The sequence below is a fragment of the Ambystoma mexicanum genome, chromosome 13, assembly GCF_040938575.1.
Source record: "Ambystoma mexicanum isolate Mex_15411 chromosome 13, UKY_AmexF1_1, whole genome shotgun sequence".
NCBI classification, from domain to species: domain Eukaryota; kingdom Metazoa; phylum Chordata; class Amphibia; order Caudata; family Ambystomatidae; genus Ambystoma; species Ambystoma mexicanum.
Genome location: NC_090938.1, coordinates 124503126 through 124522694, shown reverse-complemented (window position 1 = coordinate 124522694; position 19569 = coordinate 124503126). Strand labels below are relative to the sequence as shown.

The window sequence follows — 19569 nt, the reverse complement described above, 5'->3', positions numbered from 1 at the left end:
AACTTGGCCTTTAGAGCTTCCACAAACCCATCATAATCATCCAGGAGGGCATCGCCCGAATTGACTAGGGGGGTTGCCCAGGTCAGGGCATTACCAGTGAGGTGTGAGATCATAAACTCCACCTTTGCTCTAGGAGTGGAAAAGTAGTAGGGTTTGAAGGTGAAGTGCACTAAACATGAATTAAGGAAGGCACGGAGGGTCTTTGAAGAACCATCATATTTGTCCACTACTCCTCCCAATAACACGCTTTCCTTAGTTGCAGAGTCAGGTGACAAGACTAGCTGTTTTAATGCAGCGTTCTCAGCCTTAAGGTTCTAACTTCTGTGGTTAGTTCCTATATGTCTCGCACGAGGTCTTGAACTGCGGCTTCCATCTCTGTATCTGTATCGTTTTTTAGGCGTCTCAATCTGTCACAAGTCTCTCCCCTTCTCACCTGTTTTTGTTGTTTGCTTGCAACCTTCTGTGGCGTCTTCTTTCTCACGGTCCGGGATTTGTATAAACCCGTGTGCTGGTCCTCGGATTCCAGCGTGATGTTCACAATCCAACTCCAGGATACATTCAGATGACCAGGACGGAGACCAGGAAGAAATTATGCTCGCACTCGGAGGCACGGAACGCCGTGACCCGAGCGCGGGTGAAAATCCAGGAAGATTGGCGGTAAGGCAGAGGAAAGGGTGGAAGGAAGGGGGATTCAAGGAACCGGAAACCAAGAATTAGAAGAAAGCCCCGCGCGAACTCTGGCAACACACGTCCAACTACAGCAAGCGGTAGCGTTGAGACGCGCAGAGCCGCGGGGGCGTGTATGTTTTATAGAAAGTAGAGCGTGGAGCGCAGAGATTGGCAGCAGCGTTCCCTATCAAGCAGCCATGTTGGAAGGATTACTGTATTCAATCCCCTATGGGTCAGCGACCACAAAGTCCAGAAGGGACGCAGACGATGGTTCATGACACTATTACCCAATGAGACAGCGTTTCAATTGTTACCTCATTTCCACAAAATTGGCAGACTGCTTCTTCCCGCCTTATCATTTTCTTCTCCAGAGCTATTAATATAAGATCTTTAGTCTTATTCGTAATAACAAGTCGCGATAAATGGGCAAAGGAAAACATTTTCAAGAATGTAGGCAAGTTATTTAAGCCTCTTTTTTCTTTTTGTTTCGATGGTCTGTGACGTTCTCGGTTTCTCATTTCCACTGTTTCTCTCCAATCTTGTTCAGTTATCTTTCTTTTAATTTTCATGGGGTTAACCAAGAGCTCTTCTTCGCATAGCTGATGCTCATGCATTACGTTGGAAATTTTGGAGCGCCAATTTTGGAGTATCACATCATGTTCATTAGTTTGATCAGTGAAGATTTCAAGAGGTGAATTAACTTCAGCTATCTTACTTTTCCTATATAGAGCTATAATTCCATAGTACCATGCTCTCTAATCATTGCAATTTAAGCTCTTCCCGGATGACTGCCATCTTAAGGGCATTAGGTAGATTTAAGCATTTATGCCAAAAAAGGCCCTCCAAAGATGACCACATTGCCCATGGTAGACATAGCATTCCCTCCGATCCGTAGGTTAGAATAGCTGCGACTTTTTGTCAATAGAATGACTGAAGTGGAATCAAGGAGAATCTTCCATATTTTTGGTGGATGTGCACTCCTTGAGCTGCTAATCTCTTTGGGTTTAGGCAGAGCAATTGATAGTGCGCTTTATCGTCACAATTCTTGTTAATCAATACTCCTAAGTAGGTCATCGAGTTGACGACTTCACATTTTGCATTACTAATCCACCAATTCTGGTTCTTGAGATTTGAGAGACGGGCAGAACACTTCTGTAGGACTTTCGATTTATTAACGTTGATTTTCATCTCTTTTATCGTTAGGTATTGGTGGAAAGAGTGAAGCCTTCTTTGGAGGCATACCGGAGGGAGATCCATAAACACGATGTCATCAGCATAAAAAATCCATGGCGTTGGTTTGCCATTTATTTTCGGAGGGAATGCACAAATCTCTTCTTGAGAGACTCTCAGGTCAGTGATGTACTGTAACGCTCACCTGATTCTCGCCGGTCTTGACTGGGCGACTACCGTATCTTCAAAAGTGATGTGTAGCACCCGGTTGGCTCTTTGGGCTGGACCTCTGTGCACTGTATGCCTGACTCGAAGAGTAAGATGTCTGCAGATAGAAAATATGGGATTAATGAACTGGGGTTATTGGGGTGTCCCTATCTCTTTCCCTTTTCTCCTCTCCTGTAGAACCCCAAAGGTTAACTCTCTCGCCTTAGGTAAGTGAACGCCGAGCTCTCCATCTGCCTCGGGGCAGGGTGCTGTAACCAGTTTCTTCACTGGATAGATAGCGCAGGCCTCTTGACTTCAGAGGACTGCTGTCCGTTGTTTACTTCACGAACGGTGAGTTCCGAATATTTCAAATGTCTTTAAAAGTCTTTTGTAATGCTGTCTCTTATTTTGCAGGGTTCCGGCGATGGCGGTTGACTGGCTGAAGTGAGTTGAGGATGGACCCGTATGCGGAATAGAAGCGCATGGAAGCGCGTAAGTAAGCGCTTGTTGCTTGCTTCACGATGCGCACTAACTGTCCTTTTATTTTGCAGGTACCAGTTCGGAGCTGCTGAAGGATGCCGGAATGCCCACTGAGTTCGGCGTGGATGGAGTAATGGCACGTGAGTATTTAACGTTACCCAATGTCTTTAAACGCACCTTCTTTTGTCTTACAGATGCGGGATGCAGCGCCGAAGGCCTCCGGAGCGTGCGAAGAGTTGGTAAGCTTTTGTCTTTCAGATGCCGGAATGCAGTGCGATGACCTCCGGAGCGCGTGAAGAGTAGGTAAGCCTTTGTCTTTCAGATGCAGGAATGCTGCGCAAGGCGTTGATGACAGCCGATGGACCAGGTAAGAGATGAGCTGTCACTGAAGACCGTAGTGCTAACCTGTTCTTTCTTGTCTTTATAGATGTTGCTGAAGACTGGATTCAGGATGGTAAGCCTCTTTCCTTTAGGCCCAGGATCAGATGCAGAAGACACGATGAGCGTTCTGCTGCAGAGGATGCAGAATAACGCAAAGCAAGATTCATCCATCGGGTGTGGTTTAAATAGCCTCCTGTAGTGCTTAGGTGTCTCCTTCCACAGCCACGCCTAAGAAAAGAGTTCCTGCTTTCCAGAAGAGTTCCAGTTTTCTGAACCTAGGGAGTGGCTCCTGCCTCACCCAACAGGAAAAGTAGTCCCAAACAGAAGAGGATCAGGGGTTCAACTGGCAGGTAAGTAAGCAGCATGGTCTGCTGCAGGTAAGTCCACCAAAGCATTATGAGCCCGGCGCTTGCAGCGCTGGGACTGGGCATATTTATGAGCCTGGCGCCACTGGCGCCAGGACAGGGTCCAAAAGGTCCCAATTGGAACTGGCTGGCACTCGGAACCTGGGTTATGGGTCTGCTTCCAAGGGAGTTGGGTAAGTCCTGGCCTTTTGGAAGCAGAGATCATGACAGTACCCCCGCTCAAGGCCCCTCCCAAACCGGGCTTCCCCGGGGGTTTTGGCTTGTCAGGAAATGTTTGATGAAATCTTTTGATTAGACGAGGAGCGTGGACATATTCTGCAGGTTCCCAGGATCTTTCTTGAGGGCCGTAGCCTTTCCAGTCAATTAGATAAAATAGCTTAGATTTGGAGATCTTGGAGTCCAGGATGCTTTTGACTTCAAACTCGAGCTCTCCATCAACTAGGATAGGTTTTGGGGATTTAGTTAGTCGGGTTTGAGGTTGCACGGGTTTTAAAAGAGAGACGTGGAAGACCGGATGTATCTTCATGTAAGGGGGCAAGTCCAACTTGACCGCTACTGGGTTTACTATGGTAGTGATGGAATAGGAACCAAGGAATCTTGGGTTGAATGTGCGTGGTCCTTTTAGAGGTAGATATTTGGTGGATAACCAGACTTGATCTCCTACTTGATATTGGGGGGCTTCCTTCCGATGTTGATCTGCTCCTTTCTTGTATTGTTCCTTAGCCCTTTGAAGATGAGAAACGGCTTCCTTAAAAGCTTGGGTGATAGTAGAGTGCAGGTAGTCTACTGCTGGTGTTCCAAGATCTTGGGGTGGATCCAACTCTGAGGTTCGAGGGTGACAGCCGTATAAAAGAAAAAACGGGGTTTTCCCAGTTCCTGAGTGGACAGAGTTGTTGTAGGCATATTCGGCTATCCAAAGGGTATCTTTCCAGGTTTTTTCAGTTTGTTGCAGCATGCAGCGTAAATACTGTTCCAGAGTTTGATTGGTCCTCTCGGTTTGTCCGTCGGTTTGAGGGTGGTGACTGGTCGATAATCTCACATCAATTTGCGCCGACCGACAACAACTTCGCCAAAATCAGAAATAAATTGACTACCTCGATCCGAAATTAGCACTGAAGGAAAACCGTGCAGTCGGACGATGTTTTCGAGAAATTCTCGGGCCAGAGTTGTTGCTGTTGGCAAGCCTTTGAGTGGAATGAAATGGGCCATCTTGGAGAATAAGTCCACGATTACCAGGATCGTATTGTATCCAGAGCATGGAGGTAGGTCGGTGATGAAGTCCATAGAAAGCGTATGCCAAGGGCGAGGTGGGATGTCAATAGGGCGTAAGAGGCCGGCTGGTCTTTCCTTTTGATTCTTGTTTTGGGCGCATACTCCACAGGACATTATAAAGTCTCTGATATCTTTTTTCCAAGACGGCCACCAGAAGTAACGCTTGATCTTTTCTGAGGTTTTGGCCATACCGGGATGTCCTTCCATTAGAGACTCGTGATAACAAGAGATCACTTTTTTCTGTAAATCTGTGCTGGGCAGATATAATCGTTCTTGGAAATACATTAAGTTGTCCTTTACTGCAAAGTCCTTTCCCTGCAGATGCCAATTCTGTATTTCTGCTGGAGTTATAAGTTGCCTGGTTTTATCCTTAATTTCCTCTATAGATTGTGTGGTTATTACACCCAGAATTCTTTGTTCGGGAATGATAGGTACAGGTTTAGGGTTGGTCAAGTGTTCCTCCACTCCCATCTGAGAAAGGGCATCAGTTTTACCGTTTTTTGTACCAGGTCGATAGGTAATTATGAAGTCAAACTCGGCAAAGAATAGTGCCCAAAGGAGTTGTCTAGAGGATTGGGCTTTTGCGGTTTTCAAATATTGCAGGTTTCGGTGATCCGTAATCACAGTAACGGTGTGTCGGGCCCCCAGAAGATAATGCCGCCAAGCCTTAAAGGCAGACTTGATAGCCAGAAGTTCCTTATCAGTAATAGTGTAATTGATCTCAGGAGGCGAGAATTTGCGAGACCAGAATGCCACGGGATGTAACTGATTGGTTACTGGGTCCTTCTGTGATAGAACTGCCCCCATGGCAAGGCTCGAAGCATCAGTTTCAACGATGTAGGGGAGTTCGGGGCGAGGATGTTTTAGAATTGGTGCAGAGATAAATTTTGTCTTCAAATTCTGGAAAGCTTGTTCCGCCTCGGTAGACCATTCAAAACGTTTGTTTTTCTTTAACAAGGCGGTGATGGGCTGGACTATTCGAGAGAATTCGGGGATAAACCTGCGGTAAAAATTGGCAAAGCCTAACATGCTTTGAACCCCTTTTACGGAGGATGGTGATGGCCATTTGAGAATTGCATCGACCTTCCTTGAATCCATACGCACGCCGCTAGGTGATAATATGAATCCCAAGAATTCAACTTCAGTCACGTTGAAAACACATTTTTCAACTTAGCGAAAAGTCTGTGTTGACGCAACCTCTCGAGGACCATTTTCACGTGTTTCCGATGGTCAGATTCCGATGAAGAATAAACGAGGATGTCGTCAATGTAAACGACAACACATACATCTATGAGTTCTCTGAGGACATCGTTCATAAAATATTGAAAGGCGGCCGGGGCATTGCAAAGTCCGAAGGGCATGACCTGATATTCAAATAGCCCATACTTGGTGCGGAAGGCCGTCTTCCATTCATCGCCCTCCTTTACTCGTACCAAGTGGTAGGCTCCTCTAAGATCCAGCTTTGTATATATGCATGCTCTTCTGACTTGGTCCAGGAGTTGAATTAAAGCTACCGAATATCTATTCTTAACGGTGATCTGGTTCAGGGCGCGGTAATCTATACAAGTTCTAAGGTCCCCATCTTTTTTTGGAACGAAGAACAAAGCTGAAGAAGCAGGGGACTTAGAAGGACGAATAAACCCATTCGCTAGGTATTGATCCAGGTATTGTCGGAGGTGAAGGTTCTCAGGCTTGGTGAGGGCATAAATTCTGCTACACGGAGGAGTAGATCCAGGTATCAGGTCTATCTGGCAGTCATAGGACCTATGAGGAGGTAGCGAGTTAGCCTGATCCTTCCGGAAAACATCTTGGAATTCTAGGTATTCGGGAGGTAACTGGGGAGTCTCCGAAGAAATTGCTGCTAGAGCAACACCAGGTGGAGGGTGACAAGTAGAGATACATTCTGGGAACTGAACCGTTCTTGCTCGCCAATCGATCCGAGGATTGTGTTTCTCTAACCAAGGTATCCCTAGAATAATCTGGAACTGAGGGGCCTTGATCACATCGAACACGATCTTCTCATGGTGTCCATCTTGACTTACTAGCGTCACTTCTTGAGTGGTATGCGTTACTGGTCCGGAGGCTATCTCCGTACCATCCACCGTAGTAATGACGTCCTTTACAGCCTTGGGACAAAGAGTTAGATTCATCCTCAAAACCATTTCCTGATCCACATAATTGCCGATGGCACCGCTGTCGACGTAAGCTTCAATCGCATGTAATCGATCCGGATGATCAGGGCTAATGAGGACCATGGGTATCACGAAATGCGAGGTCACGGAACTGGTTTTAACGCTCGGCAAGAGGACCTCTATTCTTGTCGGGCGAGGTTGTTTCCCTGCTCAGAGTTTGTGACCTTGGTAACTGCAGCTCCTACCGCCTTCTTGGCTGGTTTCACCGGACAGTCTCGAAGAAAGTGCCCTGAGTTTCCGCAATAGAGGCATAATTGCAACTGTTTTCTCCTTTCCCGCTCCTTTTGTGTTAGTGGTCCTTTCATGCCCCCTATTTGCATGGGTTCCCCGGAGTCTACTCCTTTGGAAGGAGTTGGTGGTTTGGAAAATACTCGAGCATCAAACTTGGAACGATCGGCCTTCCTGTTCTGCAGTCTGTGATCTATTTGAACGACTAAGTCTATATAATCCGAACAGTCTTGTGGGGGATTCACTACTTGGGCTAAAACGTCTTTGAGCTCTCCACGTAGACCTCTATAAAACAGCGTAATCCTTTTGTCCTCAGGCCATTGAGTTTCCACTATTAGTCTGTTGAAAGATGCAATATAAGTCAAAAAGTCTTGATTACCCTGTCGCAACGAAAGAAGCTCATTGTCCAAGGCCTGCCCCTGTGAATGTCTTGCGAACAGTTTTTCCATACTAAGCTGAAAGGCTTGAAAATCATGGAGAACCGGATCATCTTGATTAACTAGAGGGATCGACCAGTCTGCTGCATTGCCACTAAGGTACGAAAGCACAAAAGCTACTTTAGCTTGATCAGTTGGAAAGGCTGCTGGCCGGCATAAAAAATGCAACCGGCACTGATTGATAAATACTGCAAACCTCTTTGGGTCACCAGAAAATCGTTCGGGCGGAGCCAGAGGTACATTCCCAGGTAGGTTAATCTGTACTGGATTCATAGGGGATGTTGAAGGAAGATTTGCCCCTGATGCGGGTAACGGGGTCTGTCCGGCTTGTGACTGTAGCAATTGTCTAGCAAGATCGTCTGTTCGCTCCTTGGAAATAATTAGTTCCCTTCTTAGAGCATTTGTTTCCTGATGAGCTGCATGCACTTCTGCCCTTAGTTCCCCAAGTAACCGGGCTAGGTGGTCGGTATCCGAGGTTTCCATAGCGCCTGGGCGAGAGTTTTGCGGTAGGCTTTGCGTTCTGTAACGCTCACCTGATTCTCGCAGAGGCGCCGGTCTTGACTGGGCGACTACCGTATCTTCAAAAGTGATGTGTAGCACCCGGTTGGCTCTTTGGGCTGGACCTCTGTGCACTATATGCCTGACTCGAAGAGTAAGATGTCTGCAGATAGAAAATATGGGATTAATGAACTGGGGTTATTGGGATGTCCCTATCTCTTTCCCTTTTCTCCTCTCCTGTAGAACCCCAAAGGTTAACGCTCTCACCTTAGGCAAGTGAATGCCGAGCGCTCCATCTGCCTCGGGGCAGGGTGCTGTAACCAGTTTCTTCACTGGATAGGTAGCGCAGGCCTCTTGACTTCAGAGGACTGCTGTCCGTCGTTTACTTCACGAACGGTGAGTTCTGAATATTTCAAATGTCTTTAAAAGTCTTTTGTAATGCTGTCTCTTATTTTGCAGGGTTCCGGCGATGGCGGTTGACTGGCTGAAGTGAGTTGAGGATGGACCCGTATGCGGAATAGAAGCGCCTGGAAGCGCGTAAGTAAGCGCTTGTTGCTTGCTTCACGATGCGCACTAACTGTCCTTTTATTTTGCAGGTACCAGTTCGGAGCTGCTGAAGGATGCCGGAATGCCCACTGAGTTCGGCGTGGATGGAGTAATGGCACGTGAGTATTTAACGTTACCCAATGTCTTTAAACGCACCTTCTTTTGTCTTACAGATGCGGGATGCAGCGCCGAAGGCCTCCGGAGCGTGCAAAGAGTTGGTAAGCTTTTGTCTTTCAGATGCCGGAATGCAGTGCGATGACCTCCGTAGCGCGTGAAGAGTAGGTAAGCCTTTGTCTTTCAGATGCAGGAATGCTGCGCGAGGCGTTGATTACAGCCGATGGACCAGGTAAGAGATGAGCTGTCACTGAAGACCGTAGTGCTAACCTGTTCTTTCTTGTCTTTATAGATGTTGCTGAAGACTGGATTCAGGATGGTAAGCCTCTTTCCTTTAGGCCCAGGATCAGATGCAGAAGACACGATGAGCGTTCTGCTGCAGAGGATGCAGAATAACGCAAAGCAAGATTCATCCATCGGGTGTGGTTTAAATAGCCTCCTGTAGTGCTTAGGTCTCTCCTTCCACAGCCACGCCTAAGAAAAGAGTTCCTGCTTTCCAGAAGAGTTCCAGTGTTCTGAACCCAGGGAGTGGCTCCTGCCTCACCCAACAGGAAAAGTAGTCCCAAACAGAAGAGGATCAGGGGTTCAACTGGCAGGTAAGTAAGCAGCATGGTCTGCTGCAGGTAAGTCCACCAAAGCATTATGAGCCCGGCGCTTGCAGCGCTGGGACTGGGCATATTTATGAGCCTGGCGCAACTGGCGCCAGGACAGGGTCCAAAAGGTCCCAATTGGGACTGGCTGGCACTCGGAACCTGGGTTATGGGTCTGCTTCCAAGGGAGTTGGGTAAGTCCTGGCCTTTTGGAAGCAGAGATCATGACATGTACAGGCTGAAGAGAAAAGCAGCCAGTGCACAACCTTGTTTCAAGCCTCGCTGTGTGGGGATTTTTTTAGAAAGCATGCCCGAGTTTGACAATCTAATCTGCACAGACGTAGTGGTGTAGAGATCTCGAATTGCGCCAAGCTTAGATCATTATTTAAGTTGAATAAAAGTCTATAACGAAATCTGTATGTGCTGGCTTTTATTTCTGATCCCTCACAGGTCCAATAAGAAATATTGATTTGCTTTAATTGTATGAAAACGTTGATCCCCCTTCTAACATTCCTTATACTCTAATTTTGAAAAGTGAACTTTTTCATTTTTTTTAAAAATGTGTTGGCATTAGAACTGCGCTGGATGAAGTAATTTCTCATAAATGGAAATCTTTTATCTTGGACCAAGCATGATGTAAAGCATTTGCCATGACTTTGGAGGGATTCTTACCTTCACCTGGAGCTTGCTAGCGTATAGGCTGAGCTTGAGTTGCATAGGGCTGTATGACTGAGATATACTGGGTCAAAAGCGATTACTCTGAGGGCTGTTAACACTGTGTGATTCAAGACTATGTTGGTACTAAAGATGCTGTGAGTAGCTGTATGTTTAAGAGCCTACAATTGTCAAACTCTGAAGATCAAAGCAGAACCAAGTTCTGGAAACAGTTGGCAGAGGTGAATTCCTGGATTCATACAAGCAGTAGGGTCCTGATCTTACTGAATTGGGTTGCAGCATTAGAAACCAGGAGTTCAAGTGGACATCAAGATAATTAAATAAGTAAATTCTGGGTTGAATTGTACCAAATTCTAGCCCCTGTTTTAGCTCTGCCTACATGGGGAAGTACTCTTCTACCCTCTTCCTCATCCCAATACTAATGCAGGAAGCACAATTGTCTCAGTAAACTATTTACAAAGTGTGGAGGCATCACGAAGGAGGACACAGACAACACATTTCAAGTTCAAAACAAATACGTTTATTAACTTAAATGTCATGATGGAAAAAGGCCCAAATTGCCCTATGATAAGGTGGGGTTTCCCTACTGAAATAAAACTATTGAAAGTCTGAGTCAAAGAGTTCAACTTATGAATCTCTCTGAGTCCAAAATCTATGCTTGCCCTCACAACTTTATCTGTACAATGTGTAGGGATGGCAGTTACCAAAAGAGAACAGTGTTTAATACAAAAGGTCTGAGCTTCTTCCAGCTCGAAGCTTCCTTTCTTCCCTCTTTCCCAAGTGTAAAGCAGTTCCAAAAAAAGTCTCAAAGTTACCTTCCTTAAATTCAAGAAGATATGATTTTAACCAATACTCAGGGTTCCCTTCCCCAAGTTCCAAGCCACAAAACACAAGGGAACCTTGAGGCTCAATTCTCACTTCAGCAAGGTGTAATTAGGTTAAACATCACAGTTCAAAAGAAAAACTCAGTGCTTCCCTTTAACTTTCACAGTTTTGTTGTTTCCATATTTCAAAGATTCCTCTTGGTAGCTTGTAGCTTTCATGAATGTTGAAATAATATTGCTTTCTGTTGTTTAAAGTTCCAATATAAATAAAAAAACTTCAGGTTTTATTTGTTTATTCTTCAGAGTTAAGCACAATTTGAAGCACAACATGTATTAAATTGCGTGTTCAGTAGAGTTAAATTCACTGTCAAACTCAGCATGTAATGGTTTGCTTAAATGTAAGGTCCTGTTCCCTCTTTGGCTTCCAAGGGGTATTGACTCTTGCTGTTCGCAAAGTTTTAGTGTAGTTCGATATTCAATAATGGTGATTTTCACTCGTAACTTAGTTTGACATGGTTTATTATTCAAGAGGTGGTGTTTGTTCCGCTTTGAATGTCCGATGTTTGTTCGTTCTGTTTTACTTGTTTAGAGTTTGTTCAAGAAATATTGTTTGTTCCGCTTTAAATGTTCCTTTAATTGCCTGATGTTTGTGTGTTCTGTTTTAAGTATTTAAAGTTGGTTTGTTTTGCTTTAAGTAGATTCCCCCCTTCAAATACGTGTCTTATACTACAAGCAAACACTTCCATACAAAGTAATCCTACTGGCTCAGTAATTGAAGTTGCGGAAAAGACCAGAGACTTTCGAAAACGTGCTCATGAGAGACAAGCGACAACTATGATACAAAATGTCTCTTAGTAACAAAGCGCATTCATTTGCACACTGTGTTTCCCAGCCACCGGAAACACACTGGTCGCTCTGACAGGTCTTGTTGCAGCCCGGAGCACACTGTCAGCGATTTTCAAGGCCCGGCCTCCACCTTCTGCCCCTCAGGCACTCCAGTGTGGGCCTCTCCACAAAGGAGAACGAGCAACGCGGACATGAGGGAAAGGGATAGCATTTCCTCTCAGCTTCCCATCTCTTCATTCCCTTTGCTCCAGGGAGTCCCAGCTCGTTCGACCACACTTCCATGGACCCTTTTTCTGCACGCTCCCCAGTGTCTCAGCTTCTCATTCCGGGAAGGTTCTCTGCCACTTGCCTCGATCACCTTGCTGCTTTTCCTGTCACCCCTTATGTCTGTTTTGCTATTTCATTGAGCTCCTTTTGGACACCTGCAGCCCCTGGACAGGCTGCAGGCGTGAGCAGTCAATGAGCCCTGCCTGACCACAATTAATGGGGCATACCTGTCCCTGACAGCTCTTAGCAGGCATTTTCTTCGTCCCTGTACCAGAATAGTAAGGGAGCATAGTCTTCATTGCTCTTAGTTTCTTCTTCTTTGTCCCAATACTATCAAACGTATGTCAATGGAGGAGAAATTAGGGGAACTGACTTAAAACAACCCATGAAAGTTGGGGAAAGGTTGGGTTGGCTGCAGGGATACTATCTCTCACCCAAGGCACCCCACTCCTAATTCCCAATGACCCTGCACCCAGGTGATCTGCCCTCGCTTCTCTGTCTCCAGCGTCGGGATACAATAGCGATGGCCTTTCTTTTTTTTTAAACTTTATTGATTTTCATAATTCAATCAACAAACAACTTAACAGCCCCCATCACACCTCGCCCACCCTTCCTACCCTCCCAACTGTAATCGTCTTGCAATAACACAAGTTCTGACCCCAAGTATTCATAATATATACAGATGATGTCAATACAGACAGTTAACCAATAACTCAATGCTTCACGTATTTTCGTGAGTCCAAGGGCTGTGAACCCCATCTCCAACTGTTCACGGATGACCACTCAGCTTCGTTTCCGAGGGGGAGAGACCTAGCATCAATTTCAGCCAGGTACAGTCAGAATTGAGGCCAGTAGTCAAATGGGCGCTTGTAATCGGCATGGTTTTAGCATATCTGGATTCCCTCAGCCCACACATTTTCATGTACTCCAGCCAGGAGTTAAAAGTCGTGGGGTTTCTCTTACCCCATTTCCTGGCCACCAAATGCCTGGCCACCCCCGCTGCCATTCCCAGCAGATTTGGTTCCGTGCGGGATCCCCCCTCAATTAGGGCCAACAACCATACCGCAGGCGTGTAAACCCGTGGTGTAGAAAGCATTTCACTCATTGCCTCCTCGACCTTTCTCCAGAACAATCTAATGTGCGGGCAACCCCGCACTACATGAAGAAAATCGGTAGGTTCCCCACTGCATCTCCTACAGCCCGGGGAGCTGTCACTATAAATTCTGCTCAATTTCAATGGGGAATAGTAAACCCGGTGCAAAAATTTAAAGTGGGTCACTCTGTATCGGGCATTCAAGGAAATTTTTCGGGTCTGAATACACATGAGTTTCCATTGTGCATCGCTCAAGCCATAGCCCAGGGAGGCTGCCCAGGCACTCTTGCAGGCCGTCTGTCTCACAACCATTGCACTCCGGATCCCTTTATAAATGGAGGAAACTGATTTGCTGGAGGTCGTAGGATTAACAATGAGCTGCTGTACCAGATTGGGAACTGGGTCCCTCGGTAATTCGGGCCACTTAGCTTTTAATACCCCCCTAATTCTATAAGACAGGAACAGGGTCACCGCATTATGCTCTCCCCTACATCGCAGCTCTTCCCATTGTATAAACTGCCCATCTTGTATCATGTCCCCCAGCGATTGCACCCCCAGTTTGTGAAAGTGCTCTTTAAATACGTGTTCGTGTGTAAGTGGACCAGTCTGGTTGAAAGTAGGGCGTAGCATCCAACAGTCGACTCACCCACTCCCAGGCCTTACAGGTCACGTTTACTGGCTGAACCTCCCCCTCAGGACCACGTCTCAATTCCCCCACAGCATTCCCATTTAACTGTTCGGATAGGAGATCGCTTTCGCCGCCATGGCATGTGGATGACCCGAGCTCGGGGAGCCCCAACCCACTATATACTGCAATTGCGCTGTCAGAAAGTACCAATGTATGTCAGGAATTTCCAGTCCGCCTTGCTCATAGGCTAGCGTCAGGGTGCCATACGCGATGCAAGATTGTTTACCAGCCCACGCTAATCTGGACATCATTGTCCTTACACAAGACCAATAAATGCCACGGGGCCATATGGGAACATTGTTGAAAATATACAGCAGAATGACCATCTTGCCCAGAGCCAGTCGTGCTGCCTGCGAGATGGGGAGGAGGATCCATGACTCCATGTTCTGCTCTAGAACCTCAAGCACTTTAATATAGTTATCCCTGTACAGCGACTTGACTTCTGTGGTAACCATGATGCCTCAACCCACCAGGGCACCATCTAAAGTCATTGCCCACATCGGTCTGCAGTACCCCTGGTGTCAGAGGGAGGACTTCGGATTTGTTCCAATTGATGTTAAGGCCAGACAGTTCCCCAAATCTGAGCACTTCCTGCATTAAAGGAGCTAAATTCTGCTTGGGTTGTTTGACATAGAATAGGATGTCGTCCACGTAGAGCGATATTATAGCTCAATGCGTATTCTCACAGATACCACGGTGGGAGTGTAACTCCCGAACATGGCAAGCCAGAGGCTCCATGGCCAAGGCAAATAAGATTGGGGAAAATGGGTACCCCGCCTCGTACCATGAGTGGGGTAAAGGAACTCAGAGGTCACTTCGCTTGTATATACAGAGGCGCGTGGGTCAGTATAAAGCAGCCTGACCCAACTAATATAGGTAAGGCCAAACCCTGAGTGCCTCAGCACCTCAAAGAGAAGGGGCCACTCAACCGAGTCAAATGCCTTTTCGGCGTCGAGTGCTACTTGTGTTATGGGGACCTCAGGGTTGACATTATGCATAAGGGTAAATAAGCGCCTTAAGTTATACTTGGTAGACCGACCTGGTATAAAGCCTGCCTGGTCGGGAAGAAACAGGGCAGGCATGTTTGGTAATAGTCGATTGGTTAATATTTTTGCTAATATTTTATTGTCGGTGGTAATCAACGACAGCAGTTTGTAAGACGCTAACTGGCGGGGGTCTTTCCCTGGCTTGGGGAGCACTGTCACTAGGGCCGATCTGGTCGATTCAGGGAGTGAACCTCTAGACATGGCCTCTTCATGCATACCCAGCAGATGGGAAGTTATGATGTCAATGTAAGCCTTATAAAATTTGGCTGTGATGCCATCTAACCCTGGTGCCTTGCCATTGGGAAGCGATTTTATAGCTTCACTGACCTCCTCGTCCGTAATGGGGGCGTTTAGCGCTCCTCCCTGTTCGCTATCTAGCCACCCCAGCGCTATCTCATCAAGGTATTCAACCATCTTATCCTGCCCACCTGTGTAACACGATGCATATAGCTGCGCATAATAATTATAGAGCTCCTTATTTATCCATTGCAGATCTTTGATGGCCCCACCGTCCGCTCCCATAATCTCGGCTATGGGGGCAATTTGTCTCTCTCGTCTAAGGGCCCAGGCCAGAGTTCTACTCGGGGGATCTCCCTCACCATACCTTATTGCCATTATAGGGTCTCCCAAATATTTTTCTTCAGTTGCTGCTAGTTGTTGGTATTCCTCCCTACGTGCCCTCATTTCGTCCTGCATCGCTAGGCCATCGGAAGTCGCGAATAGTGACTTCCCATCTCCTCATAGACCCCCGCAGCGCCTTTAGTATCCCCCCTCTCTCGATATGCAGCACCCCCTAACGTTCACCTTAAACGCCTCCCATATTGTGCTTTGGCTAGGCACTGAGCTAGTATGGGCCTGGAAGTACGTTTGAATGTCTTGCTCTATGCCACCATGAAAGGCCACATCCTCCAGGAAAGCAGCCCTGAAACGCCAACGGGGCGAAGATAGGGAGCCTGCAATATTATTAACATGGACCAAAAGAGGTGAATGATCTGAGAGGGTGCGCGGAAGTATCCTAGCTCCCACAGCCCTCCTAGCAAGGGCGGTGGACGCCATGATATAGTCAATCCTGGAGGAGCTGCAGTGAATGCCAGAGAAAAAGGTGTACTCTCTAGTAGTTGGGTGCTTCTCCCGCCAAAGATCACAGAGGTTATGATACGCAGCAATAGAGCACCATGCCCTAGCTGCCGTCGGGAGTGGCTGCTGTAGTGTGGCCGATCTGTCAAGGTCTAGTTTAACGGCTAAGTTGAAGTCGCCCGTCCAGAGTATTTTCTAGGCCGGAAATGTATGGATGTGCCTAGCACATTTGTGAAAAAAGTCTGGGCTGTCCGCATTAGGGGCATATATATTTATAATTAGGATTTTTGCACCACTTATTTCCCCTGCCAGAAGTATATAACGGCCCTCTTCATCCTTGATTTGTTCGTGTAGTCGAAACTGAAGGGATCCATGTATGTATATCGCCACCCCTCTGGCATGTGAAGAGTAGGACGATCAATTCCTATGTATGCCCCAGCCTGCTAGTTTGGGAATATGCGCATCATTAGCCAGGTGTGTTCCTTGTAAGCAGAGCACGTTCACCTTATGATTCCTACTGAAGTTAGCTATGAGGCTTATGAGCCTGCCCATCACTCATCCCCAATGCAACCATAAAGTACAGAATGTAATGACACCCATCATCCTACTATCTACAATATGCATAGTATTAAGGGACCAGAATCCGCTAGTGTTAGCACTTGTGCCAGACTTTGTGCAAGATGATACATCAATACTACCAATGCAATTCCCAAATAACTGTGAACATCTCACCTCCCACCCTCCCTCCTCATCCCCCACTCCCACCCAAGCCAGCAACCATAACCTATCTGCTCTCTGCCCTCCGGCCGCAATTCTTCCCCCAATCCAACCTTTAACCTCAACTAAACTATACCGCAGTACCTGCAGCAATCGGGGCCTCTGAGGGCAGCTCTAGCGTGCCATGTGGCCACGGCTGACGCAGTCAACTCCTCTCCCACGCTCACCCCCAACAACATTTCATGTATCAGGGAGTAGCAACATTCCCCCAAGATTCCAACACTCCTCTTCAAAGGATATCAGAGCTAGATCAAGAAGGATGCCGGGGAGACCCCCCTGGCTCAGGTAAATTTCTAGCAAATTGCTCCGCTGCATCTGGAGCTGTGAAGAAAACCACTGACCCTTTATGCTTCACCCAGAGCTTAGCCGGATACACCACGGAGTATTTTGCACCTTTAATCCGAAGGATGTTTTTAGCCGTTTGGAAGGTCTTCCTTTGGTCTTGGACGTATAGTGTAGCCCTCCCATTTTAATTCTTTCTTCTCCCTAGCTGCTCGTAGTATGGTGTCCCTATCCCGATGACAACAAATCCTTGCAATAATAGGGCGTTCTGGGGCGCCCGGTGCCAGTCTGGGGGCCAATGAGCGGTGCGCCCGCTCCACCATGTACATGTTAGATAGAGGCGGGTTATCCAGAACGTCCACCAACAGCAGCTCAACAAACTTTTCCATATTGTCTATGTTGGTCGACTCTGGAACACCCCTGATCCTGACATTAGTCCTCCTAGAGCATCCCTCCAAATCCTCGTTCTTTGCAGCTATTTTCTTGACTAGTTGCTGGAGGGCCGTGACCTTGCGCTGCAATGAGGTAACGTTGTCCTCTGTAGATCCAATCGTCTGCTCCGCTTCTTCCATATGCCCACAAAGTTTTTCTATCTGTACTACTAAGATATTGACTTTGGCCCTCATTACGACCCTGGCGGTAAGGGGTTTACGCCAGCGTTAGCTGCGCCGACCCCTTACCGCCAACTACGAGTTCCCAGAGCGCCATGGTCACTTTTCCGCCCGCTTTTTGCGGGCGTAAAAATCCATGGCGCTATGGGACCTCGGTGTTAATTACGCCACCGTAGTGTACGGTGGCGTAATTAACACCTTCCCCACTCCCATTGAGCCCTATGGGGCCGAAATGGGAATGGGGAAGGGTAAATGGGTCAATGGGGACTTACCGCCCCGCCGACCTCGGAATGGGGCGGTAAGTCCGCCATCCGCCATGGCGTAAAGGGACTTGGCGCCATGGCGGAAAAGTCCGCCGATGGCGGAAAAAATCCGCCAGGGTCGTAATGAGGGCCTTTATAAGTGAGAGCATCTATTTTTACCCCAAGCGTATCTGTGCTCCCCTTCAGTGCCAGCAGTGTCTGGTTCAGGCTGCAATATTCACCTGCTCCGCGACCGGAGCCTGAAAGGGTGCCGCCTGGGACTGGGCCTGCTCTGGACGGGCAAACTGCTCCATCCTTGCCTGCTTCTTCTGAATACCCATATGCCGTGAGAGGAGAGAGACCGAGCCAGATACTCCGGCCGAGATGGTGCCAGCGGATGTGCAGACCCCTGACCAGTCCCGCACAAGCCTCACCCCCAGCAGCCCACCTAGATACCTCAAAGGATTGGCAGTCCAATATATTAGGCATCAGGGGCTCACCACTTCAAACAAGTTCGAGTCAGCAGGAGCTTCAGTTTAGATCTGCTTTCAGGTGAACAGATAAGTAAGCATGGATATTGCAGAGAAACACGTGTCGTCTTTGTCATGGGGATATGCTCCCTGATTAAAGAGAAGCACTCGCCATCGGGGTCTGCATGGTTGTCTGTCGATTTCGATGAAGACTGGAGTGCAGGCTCTAGGGCACCAGCGCAATGCTTATAACAGATAGGACATGCGATTTAGATGAACACTCAGTACAGTTTCTCCACATACGCCTTTACATCGATGATCAAAAGGCACATTGGTCAACACAAAAGTCCTTGGTGTCGGCTTCAGTATTGCACAGGTTCTTGGGTTTTGGCGAAAGTTAGTTCCCACCTTTAATGGATGCATACCAAGTAAACAAGGGCAGCCCTGGTTCCCGTGGGCGTACTCTATAGTTTCTACTAAAGGCTTGCGAATAGGGTGCTATGAATGTGCCATTGATGTTCCATGCTTATTAAAGGAAAGGTGCCAATTAAATCACTGGTTTCAGATGCACATTCACAGGTATTTCCATGGGCGCATCACAAATGTCACAAGGTTGCACATACAAACATTTCATTGCATGGGTAAGAAAGGCCAGGCAGTTTATATGCTGCTTCCAAATGTTAAAGTCAGCGCCACTCCAGGCCGGCCAGGCACACCACTCCACAACCCGCGGCTCCCCCTCTCTCAGCCGCTCCCAGCTCCAAAGTAAGCTATTCCACGTGCAGCCCTAGGCACCTCTGCGCTCCCCCTTTCTAGATAATAACACAGGAGGAGCGCCACTCCGGCACCATGGCCAGCCGGAGATCCGGCCCTAACAGTGTGCCACCCTGTCTGGGGAGTCTGGGGCCCACAGCTCGAGGACCCAGTCATGCAGAGGTGAGCCGGTGGGGCGAGCAGGGAAGGCCGGCTCCAGAAGCAACCCGGTGCACCCGGACTCGCAGGCTCACCGGCAGGGGTCCGCTCACCTTCTGGGTTGAGTGTCGGCTCCGCCGAGCCGGGGGAGGCACTGAACGCTGCGCCCTCACCCACTACGGCCGAGGCCGCAGGCGCCGCAGAGACTGGCACATCCCATCCACCACCACGGCCAACCTCCGCAAATGTGCCCAGTCACGATTCCGCCGTCCCCAACACTGTTTTCCCGGGTAGTATGGGTCTCTGCAGATGGGCAAGAGGGACCGCCGCCACAGACACAAGCGCACTGGTCGCCTCCCGCGCTGTAAGCCGCTCCTCCCCCACTCTCTTCAGTCGGGTCGCCAGGCCCCTTTCGTTATTACGCCTCACGATGGGCACACAAGTCCATCCAAGGGTTCCAGTTGTGTTGCTGATTCCCACCAGCGACGGTCGGGGGCTTGGGGTAGAGAAGGCAGGATAAGTAAAGGATTTTAATATCAGCCGTTACCGGAGCTTTTCAGGAAGCAATATCTTGGTCTGCTGCGCAACGGCGCCCCCCCAGCGATGGCCT

The 19569-nt window shown here is 47.9% G+C and overlaps 1 long non-coding RNA gene across 1 annotated transcript in view; it reads right to left on the bottom strand.

Annotated features, from left to right (window-relative positions):
• Positions 1-19297, bottom strand: part of LOC138520963 (uncharacterized) — a 129855-nt gene extending 110558 nt beyond the window's left edge. Inside the window, exon 1 of the long non-coding RNA XR_011282896.1 lies at positions 19073-19297. This is a non-coding gene — a long non-coding RNA (uncharacterized lncRNA). The remainder of the gene's footprint in view (positions 1-19072) is intronic.
• Positions 19298-19569: the final 272 nt, after the last annotated feature.